At 38.7% G+C, this 9,654-nt stretch overlaps 1 long non-coding RNA gene across 1 annotated transcript in view; it reads left to right on the top strand.

The window, feature by feature from the left end:
• Positions 1-5,372, top strand: part of LOC107689861 (uncharacterized) — an 11,587-nt gene extending 6,215 nt beyond the window's left edge. The window contains exons 2-3 of the long non-coding RNA XR_001634372.1: positions 1-160; positions 3,837-5,372. The exon at positions 1-160 is cut by the window's left edge and continues 43 nt beyond it. This is a non-coding gene — a long non-coding RNA (uncharacterized LOC107689861). The remainder of the gene's footprint in view (positions 161-3,836) is intronic.
• Positions 5,373-9,654: the final 4,282 nt, after the last annotated feature.

Raw genomic sequence — 9,654 nt, 5'->3', positions numbered from 1 at the left:
CATTGGGGCAGGTCGGTTGTGTGGCTGTCGTCCTGCTGGCGTTGCTGCTCCCCTCCCCTTCGCTGCTCGCCTGCCCCCTTCCTCCCGTCACGAGATGCAGTTTGCACAAAGCCACCATCTTAGAACAAGCGGGCATTAAATGGAAGTGGAAAATAAGCAGGTATGACCCACCATCACTCTCCTGCGTCTCACACCCTCCTCTCTCTCGCCTCTTCTCGTTTACACATATTGTACTCTCTCGCTCCCCCTGCTCGAAGGCACTGTTCATTACAGCAGATGTGTTTGTTAATTGTGAATATCACACGTCCTGGTTGTGATAGGCGCTGAAGGGGGCGGGGAGATGTTTTGTAGTCGTTTGCATTAAATCATTCCCCGGCACAATGGCTGAGGCAGAGCTGCATCTGCGGGCATCAATGCTGAATAGGTTGCCATCAGGGATTCTGCTGCCCAGACGTCATACCATGCCAGCCATGGAGATGGCGTGCTGCCATTATTGAGAAGAACAGCAAGACTTCCCTCCTGCTTTCAGCTGTGGTCGTCATTATATTAGCTCTCCCATGAGTTTGAATGAGCAAAATGGATTGCTGTTTTTAGTCTTACATAACTATAAGCGAACATCTCGGATTATTTAGCATCTATTTAAAGACAAACTAATGGGAAAACATGCTTAGAGAGAGCAAGAATAGGAGCAGAGAGCATGATAGAGAGGTCTCAATGAGGACGGGCTCCTTTTGTACGTCTTGGTTTCTAAGAGTTGTGGGCCAGACAAGTCCAGTATTGTTCTCCGTGGCGAGCTTACTGTGCCACACTGTTATTAAGCCCAGGAAGCTATAAGTTTAAAAACCGCTTAACCAACACACCAATTAGAGCCGGCTGTGCCTGATTAAGTGAGGTAGCAAAGTAAACAATACAGGCCATTGTCCTTCATTCTCTCAGAGGACTGCCTTTGTTTAAGTCCCATCACTGAAAGTCCAGCCAATACCCTGAGCGAGGAGATACAGTGGAGGACTAGCGTAGGTCTAGGGCTCGGTATCTCTGTTCAAGAGAAGAAGGTGCATGTTAGCTGTTTGCACTTACAAAAATGTCCTATGCCGCCAAAGTACCATGAGGTACGATGGTGGTATTAAATGGAAATACTATGGTACTATGGTATTTAATTGGTACCTCCATGTTATACTGTAGTAGCATGGAACATGTTCAAAAATACATTTTTAGTATTTTAGTAAATACACAACTGTTCAAAAGTTTAAGGGCAGTAAGATTAAATAAACATGAAATATTTTAAAAGAAGTCTATTATGCTCACCAAAGCTGCATTTGTTTGATCATAATACAGTAAAAACTGTAATATTGTGAAATATTTTTACAATTTGATTATAATTTACAGTAAAAACTGTTTTCTATTTTAATATATTTTAAAATGTAATTTATTCTTGTGATGGCAAAGCTGAATTTATCAGCCATTTCTTTGATGAGAAGAAATGTCATAAAAGCAGCATTAAAACAGAATCTTTTGCAACGTTATAAATCTTTTGATCAATTTATTATATCTTTACTGTCACTTTTGATCAATTTAAAGGGGTCCTATTATGCTTTTTCACTTTTTCAATTTTAGTCAATGTGTAGTGTGTATGTTTGGGCATAAAAAAGATCTACAAAGTTACAAATCTCAAAGTCCACTCCAAAGCTGGGAGGTTTTTAAAAAATCCCTTTTCAAGAACTATAATGAATGGCTCGTTTGGACTACAGCTTGTTTTCCAGGGTTTTTGTGATGTCACAAAGCGGCCCATTAGAATATCATTCAAATAAATCCCACCTATGGAAATTTGAATGGTTGGAGGGTGGGGAGGGGCGAGGTCATGGTTAGAACCAAAAAAAAAACAACAATAACATTACCACTCTAATATGTCTTGCAATATCCGTGCGTGCAAAGGTTCTACGCGATCCTCTTGTTCAATATTCTCGGGGTCTGAATTCGGCTCAAATTGATATGGCAATATTGGCGCCATCCTTAACTAAACCGGAGCAGACGGAACTTGCTGCTTTGGCAAGGGGCGGGGCAGTACTGAAACACCGTCTAAGCTGTTCACCAATCACAACGCACTGGGACAGCTAACCAATCACAACACATTTCGTTTTGCGGAAGGTGGGCCTTCAACAACCCGGAACTAATCGAGCCGTTTGTGCCAGGCTGGGGAGAAAGGTATTGTAATAATGTAAATGATGTGAAAAATAATGCGTTTTTCGAACCACCAAGCATGAGAGCATGTTCTAGTACACCCCCAAAACAAAATCAAGACTTTGTAAAAGAGCATAATAGGACCCCTTTAATAAACTCTTCCTGAATAAAAGTATTAATTTCTTAAAAAAAAAAAAACATCTTTATGACCCCAAACTTTTGAACGGTAGTGCATAACTAATGCAACTACTAGAAACGGATGTCAATGTGCGCAAATCAAACTTTTAGAACAGCTATACAAAGAGTTTTTGCAAACTGCAAATGTGACCATACTAAAACTTTTCCTTTTTTCCACTTTTATCACATTAAAAATGTAATTTAAAATGATTAAGTTTTAAATTCCAAAACAAGGATTAAATAGTTCAAGAGTGATAAAACTCTTAATGCAGGCAGCAGAGATTTACAGGATTGCAGTCACACTGGGTCTACAATCATGTCATTGTTTTCAGTAATCTAAGTGCGCCACAGTAAACAGGTGGCAAACTGGGGGGAAGAGTGGCTGAGAGGGACGGCACAGTAAATTATGCACAGTAAAAACAAAGGCAAAGCACATCAGAAGCGAAGAATCTGCAGCAGCTTGCGTCTGGGAGCGTGCGAGGTGGCTGGGGCTTGGGCAAAGGGGCAGACACTCTCCCATCTTCACACACACACACACACACACACACACACACAAGGCTCCCCTTTTCTGAGCAGCTGCTCTCGCCTCTCCATGCAGGCACCAGCCTTGGGAACCACCACGATGAGGCTCCCCCAAAAAATGGGCACCGGGGCCCCCCAAAGTCTGAGTCTGTCTGTCTCCCCCCCTTCTCTGTCTCTCCCTCCCCCTCTTGACAATGATGCTGGGTGCCTGGGAGGGACTCGGAGTTCATGGTCAAACTGCCTATTGAGCTGACAGGCTGACTGTTTGCTCAATTCAGTCTTCTATTCAGCCGGGACAGAAGGAGGGAGACAGAGACACAGTAACACTTCAATGAGTATTCATTTAGGGAAGACAACCGGAGGGAGAGAGGGAAATCGCGAAAGAAAGAATGAAAGAGAAGCAGAGAGGGTGGTGCGTTTTTTGCGACACGATACAGATGCCGACCATCATACACAAACTTCCACTTATCCAGTTTTCTGACAATGAAACAGAGGGATAGAGTCATTGCAACCCTATAAATATAAACAAATGTGGATGTTTGATGAGCTCTTGTGTTCTTAATCACCTGCATGCCTCGAGTTGCTTGTTTAAGCCACGTGGAACGACTAAACTCTGGAGTTCTCCGGGTTTAGCTTCTGTCACATGCCTCCTCTTTGCTTCAGTTCCACGTCGTACCAAGCACACAGGCACCGTCAACTTCGGCCTCAATCTCTCGACCTGGCACTCGGCCTGTCTGAGGTGTTCGTTTGCTGCAACCTTCTGAAAGAATCCTACAAAACAGAAAAAAATCATTATAACATTATTTCCAATAACAGAACATCTCAAAATACAAAAGCCGGTCCTAATGAGATAACCTGACAGTTTTCAGTAATCAAATGTGTTTGATTTGAAATGGTCAAATATCAAGAAATATTATTTCACTAAACACATTTCCTGTTTCTTTTGTGTGTCTTTTCAGGTTTTTAGAGTCAAGTCGAATAACGTGAAATCCATCAAATGGAGGATCGGAGCTGAAACGGGATGATGGAGTCAAACGGGTCTTTACTATGCATGTGCCCCAACATCAGATAAAAGACAGCACTTTAATTGTTCTACATGACTTCAATCTTTGGCAATTTTGAAGCAGTTATAGCATCAAATGTTCTAAGGGCTGTATGTTGCGAGCCAAGCGTGTGTGTGTGTGTGTGTGTGTGTGTAGAAGATGAGAGAAACTCTTTGTAGGGGTCTGGGTCAAAGTACTCAGCAAATTGTGTATTTGTAGAAACGCACTTGTTTGGGATTCTCCAAGTATAAAAAGATATTCGGGTAGTTCTATAGTGAATTTAATGAGGGTTTTCTAGAAAATGTCATTTTTAAAGGCCAATCATTTAGGTACTTTTTGATAAAAAAAAAAAGAGAGATTAAAAAAAATGTCTTATAAATTTAACGCAGTTCTATCTAGTCTGTCTTGGTACAATCTTTAGCATAATGCACTTTATAACACCCCCACCCTTTTTTTTAGTTCAGTAGTTTTCAGTATTAAAGGAAAATGTAGTGGCCTGTGTACATACCCTAATGTATTTCTCCAATAACTGATTACTAAATGAAATCTAACATGAATTATTAGAAATGGTGTGTGAGGCTCTGTAGATTTTGCATGTACGAGTGTGAGACCCACGGCAGCGGTGAACGATACTGCACTCTGATTGGACAGCTCAGTGTGTTGTGTGTCACACACTTGTTGGACAGAGAGCTGTTGTCTTTAATTTCTATGCAATTGCGTTGGGCTTGCAATCACCTGGAAGAGAAGGCAGATCAGAGCAGCTATTTATGACAGCAGGTTAAATCTGTTTTAAGGTGCGAGGAATATTTAGCAGAATACGTATGAATATTTAATTCCTACTAAAACAACAACAAACTGTGAAGTCATCGACCACTAAAAAGCATCTTCATCTAGCTTTTGTGTTTTTCATTTTTGTTTCAGCACTCAAAAAATAAACAAATTCAAGGGGTATTAAATGCTCTCTAAATGTCTCTCTGTATTTTGTGTTACAATCAATCATGGCTGAAAAATTCAGTTGAATATGCAAATGTTTTACAAATTTATTACGATTTGAAGAGAATTGTGCAATCTATTTTATAATAATTTTTCTTAAAATAATTTTGAATTACAGCATTATCCTTTCAGTAAAACTGAGATAATCTGTTTTTATGTCCCTGCAAAATTTGACAAATCAAGTGAATGTGAAGACAATGGATTGATGAAATGGGGCCTTTATTATGCAATTTTTTACTTCTATATTTTTCTGGGATTTTGTAGAAAGTGATTTTCAGCTAGTCATAGTCCTGTAATGATAACGATAATAATTGAAATCATACTTTAACTTGTAATGCTATAGTTCTATTCATCATCTTACTGTATGTTTTTCTTTCATGTTGCAGTTGAACGCAAATGTGTAATATATTGTTTTTTGTATTTCCGCATGTGCCTTTTTAATGTCCTGGTATGGATTTTAATAAAAGTTTACTTTAAAAACAAACTTCTGCTGTTGTCTGTAATATTTTGGAGAACAATTTTCATACACAATTAAATTCAAGAATCCTAAAGGCACCCCGTCATATTTTGCATGAAACTGAAACTCACTCTAAGATGGTGGAAGCATATAAGACTGAATCATTTTCTTTATTTGATTTGTTCTGGGTTTATTCAACTAGCAATGAACCACATCCAGTCTACAGTATTACAGTCCAACAACATTTCTTGGCCGCTCAGATCTGTGTGGCCGTGTGCCAGGAGACAAGGTGCATTAGTGTACTGTAGGCCGTAATGCTGCTGATCTGACACACACTTTGGTGAGACCCGGAGTCTGTGCCTGAATTTTAACTAGTCAACTAAACAACCAAACATTTAGCTCATTCAGTCTCTGTGTATAGGGCTACTACAGCAGTGGCCACATACCAATAATTTTTGGAGTTTTCAAATAGGTATTTAGTTACAAAGAGTGCAAAATATCACGAAATAATTTCAGTAAAAGGATCGACCACGCTCAGTAGCATCACTTACAGAAGTGAATGAGACAGCATGCTGCAAATGGTGGTCTTTGTGCCCTTTGGGCTCCAAAGAGAACAAAGGAGAACAGAAAAGAAAGAGTTATACATCCACCTACCAAAACATCTTATACAACACTGCTGGCATGTCAATATAAAGCAGGGCAGTAAGTGAAGGACATAGAATCTGTGAGTGATCATAAGAAAGATGTGTCCTTCACCGATTACCTTAAGCTGTGTCCATTCTGCCCAGTCAGTCAATGACTAAACTGTCAACAGTTTGTAAGGAAACTGCCTTCAGAGATTCTTCATACGTTTAACATACATTATATTTTTATTTAAGGACAATGTTATTAATATTTAAAGTATTTAATAATATGACATTTTTACACTCTCTCTCTTATATGTATTTTCACACATGGGCTTTTTTTTACAATGTTGTGCTATGGATATTAATAAAAGGTGCGGTCACACTTTTGCCTCAAACTCCTGATTTACTGCTTATTATTAATTAGTAAGGTAGTTGTTAAGTTTAGGTATGGGGTAGGATTAGGGATGTAGAATATGGTCATGCAGAATATGTGCTTTGTAAGTACTAATAAACAGCCAATATGTTAATAATAGGCATGCTAATAAGAAACTAGTGAGAATTGGTCCCTATACTAAAGTGTTACCACATGTGCTACCGTCACTAGGATTTTGGGACTGTTTTGGGACATTATATATAATGTTGTATTGTAAAAATTCAGTATTATTAAACACAATTAATTACAAAATTACAATGATGTATATTAATTATTTACCTCTTTCAACTGACATAATTTTCTCCACCAACTGCTGAACCATATGTGTTGAAGATTGTGGAATATCATTGGCAAGAATGCATTGGTGGCCTTCAAAATGATGAAGGGATCTCAGTATAAACTTCTTGTCTTCCTCCATATACTGTCTGTGAAGGCTTTCGAATGCAGCCTTGATTCCCAGCGCACACTGATGACTGTCCTCAAATCTCCATCTTAGTAATCAAATGCTGAACAATTCCTGTCATCTGCTAACTGCAGAGTAAATCAACAATGATGTTACTTTGTTGAAAGAAAAAATATTGCTCTTTGATTTACTGATGCCAATGATGCCAAAAATGTTTTATTCATCATTACATCAAGTTTACATTTTAATATTAATATTACTGTATGAAAATGACATACAGTGAATTAAGATACTGATGTAAAAATATAATTGTAAGGCACTTGTATTAAAGTCTTATGTGAAATCCAAATGAAAATGTCCAAAGATTCCAAATACTAGTGGTATATAAAAATATGACAAATCCTGAAAGAAAAAAAATAGGACATTGCATTAATGATGTATTACAATTTAACATAAAAAAGGCTTTTCAAATTATTATAAATAAGTAAAGTTTCAATAAGGCTGTAATTGGAAGCTTCGAAATGAAAACAAATATGCACACAAACCCAAGATCAGACACACTGTATTTTAGTGGTAACTAAACAATTTGGTCATTGTGATGAAAGCTGGGAAAACAAAGTTCATGATTACTAGGATATCATTTATCAAGCAGCGCTTATATCCTCATGAATCACCATTTCATTGTGTCTTTGACAGCTCCACTCCAGTCCTGAGCTGCGCCTGACCTGGTGTCTGCCTGGTTTGCATATCCTGTTCAAGCTGCTGAAGTCACTCGGCTAAAACAAAAGCAAGTAAATACAAGACGGAGGATGTGGGAAAGGAATTCGAACCCTGGATTTGCCTCATGGGAAAGCGAACAGCCCCAATGGGCGTGTGCGGCAGGGACGAGGTCACCCCAGCCCGCCGTGCTGGTGTGAATGACGAGGGACCGGAGAGAGGAGTCAATGCAGACAACGCAACAATGAGAGTTTAAGGGTGAGAAGGAGGAGAGGAACAAGAGAATAGACCTGAGGTCAAGTTCAAGGCCATTCTCACTGTCTGGCGACGTAAATGAGGTTTAGCACACACACACATAAACAAATTCACACTTTTCCCAGCCCACACATCATTCCCTTAATACAGTCTCTGCAATGAGCTAAAGTTTGTGCAACTATTATTTTGTAGATTTAATAGGCTGTTTACACGAGAGCTCATTTCCACCTCAAAACTAAAAAAAAATAGTGACTTTATTTCCCAATTATGAATTGATATCATGCAATGCAACTTTGTAATATGCAATTATCTTTTTTGTTTCACTCTGAGGTGGAAATGGGCTTCAAGAGTTTTAGCAACTGCAACATAGTTTAAAAGAGGATTTTATTAGTATTTTTAGGCTAGTTTTTATCTAGAATTTTTAGATCCTAGATCTCCCATTATTAACACAATCTAAACAATGAACATAATCAAAACTGTATATTGTTTAATATTAAATGAAAATGAGATTTAAACTCCAGTGTCCAGTTCCATAGGACCAGATGTTTTGCTCTGTCAGGAATATTTTTCTGCTATCCTTTGGTTTTACTGAAACATGTCTCTAAAACTCTTTTGTCTACCTTACACTCTCAAAAATAAAGGTTCTTTATTGGCATCAATGGTTCCATGAAGAACGTTTAACATCCATTTAAGCTTCCATTGCACAAAAGGTTCTTTATAGTAGAAAAAAAAACTCTTCAAACTAAGAAATTTTTTTTATTTTTGGAACTGTTCATTGAAGGTTCTTTTAGGAACCAAAATGGTAATTTTATGGCATCACTGTGAAAATCTCCTTTAGGAACCCTTATATTTAAGAGCGTAATTTATGTGATTATTTGCATTGTTCATGAATCACCTAGGAATAATGTCTCGAATGGTGAATTTCCAGCACATTCTGCACAACATACACACAAAGACGAACCACATCCTACATTACAATGAGTCAAAACTGCTGTCACTTTCTGATAGACTGTCAGAAGGACGCCTGTTAATTTGAAACAATGGAAAGCTGGCTGCACAGATTCACTGATAAATATCAGTATTTATTTACAGATACAACGCTGAATCTTAATTGCAGACGAAGGATTTTTTTTTTCAAAAATGACTTTTTTCCTACAGTATATGATTTGGTGTATTATTATGTGCTGATAGACGGGACCACACACACACCCAGAGAACGTGCACAGCGTCCCAGTGCTGTTCCACAGCTGCTGCGAGTCGGCTTTGTGCCATGCTCCACCTCACTCTCTCCCTTGGTCTTCTCTCGCTAGCTTTCATGCTGCCTCCTGGTTGCCGTAGCAACTGATGGCACTGACTCAGAGAAGAAAGAGGTCTGCAGCAGAGAACAACACTTGCGAGCACACACACACACACACACACACACACACACGCACACAGAACACAAATATATGCCAGCGCACAAACAAACAAACAAACAAACACTCGCAGCAATGGGAACACACACTCGTGCCACTGCTCGCACACCTACAAAAACATATATTGTATGAATACTTTCTTAAATGTATCATGTGAAGTTCCATCTCTAACTGACTGATACAATGCTGTTATATATGAAGAGACATAACCTGTATAGATGATGCATCTGGTTCTGGACAAATAAAAACATTTAAACAATGAATCCAGATTTTAACATTTCATTCCACAAGCCCTAAATGAATAGAGTGTTTCAGAAGCAGACCGCAGGTAAATGTGCTGGTACTGTGCTGATTGACAGGACCACCAATGCAAGGGGACTGAGGGTTTTGTGTTCTGTGTGGACCTTAAAAAGCTAGTTCTAAAATAATGTACAC

This window comes from Sinocyclocheilus anshuiensis, unplaced genomic scaffold (genome assembly GCF_001515605.1).
Source record: "Sinocyclocheilus anshuiensis isolate Anshui unplaced genomic scaffold, SAMN03320099.WGS_v1.1 scaffold1239, whole genome shotgun sequence".
Lineage (NCBI taxonomy): Eukaryota > Metazoa > Chordata > Actinopteri > Cypriniformes > Cyprinidae > Sinocyclocheilus > Sinocyclocheilus anshuiensis.
The sequence above is the reverse complement of the archived record's forward strand: the minus strand, read 5'-3'. Positions and strand labels throughout refer to the sequence as shown.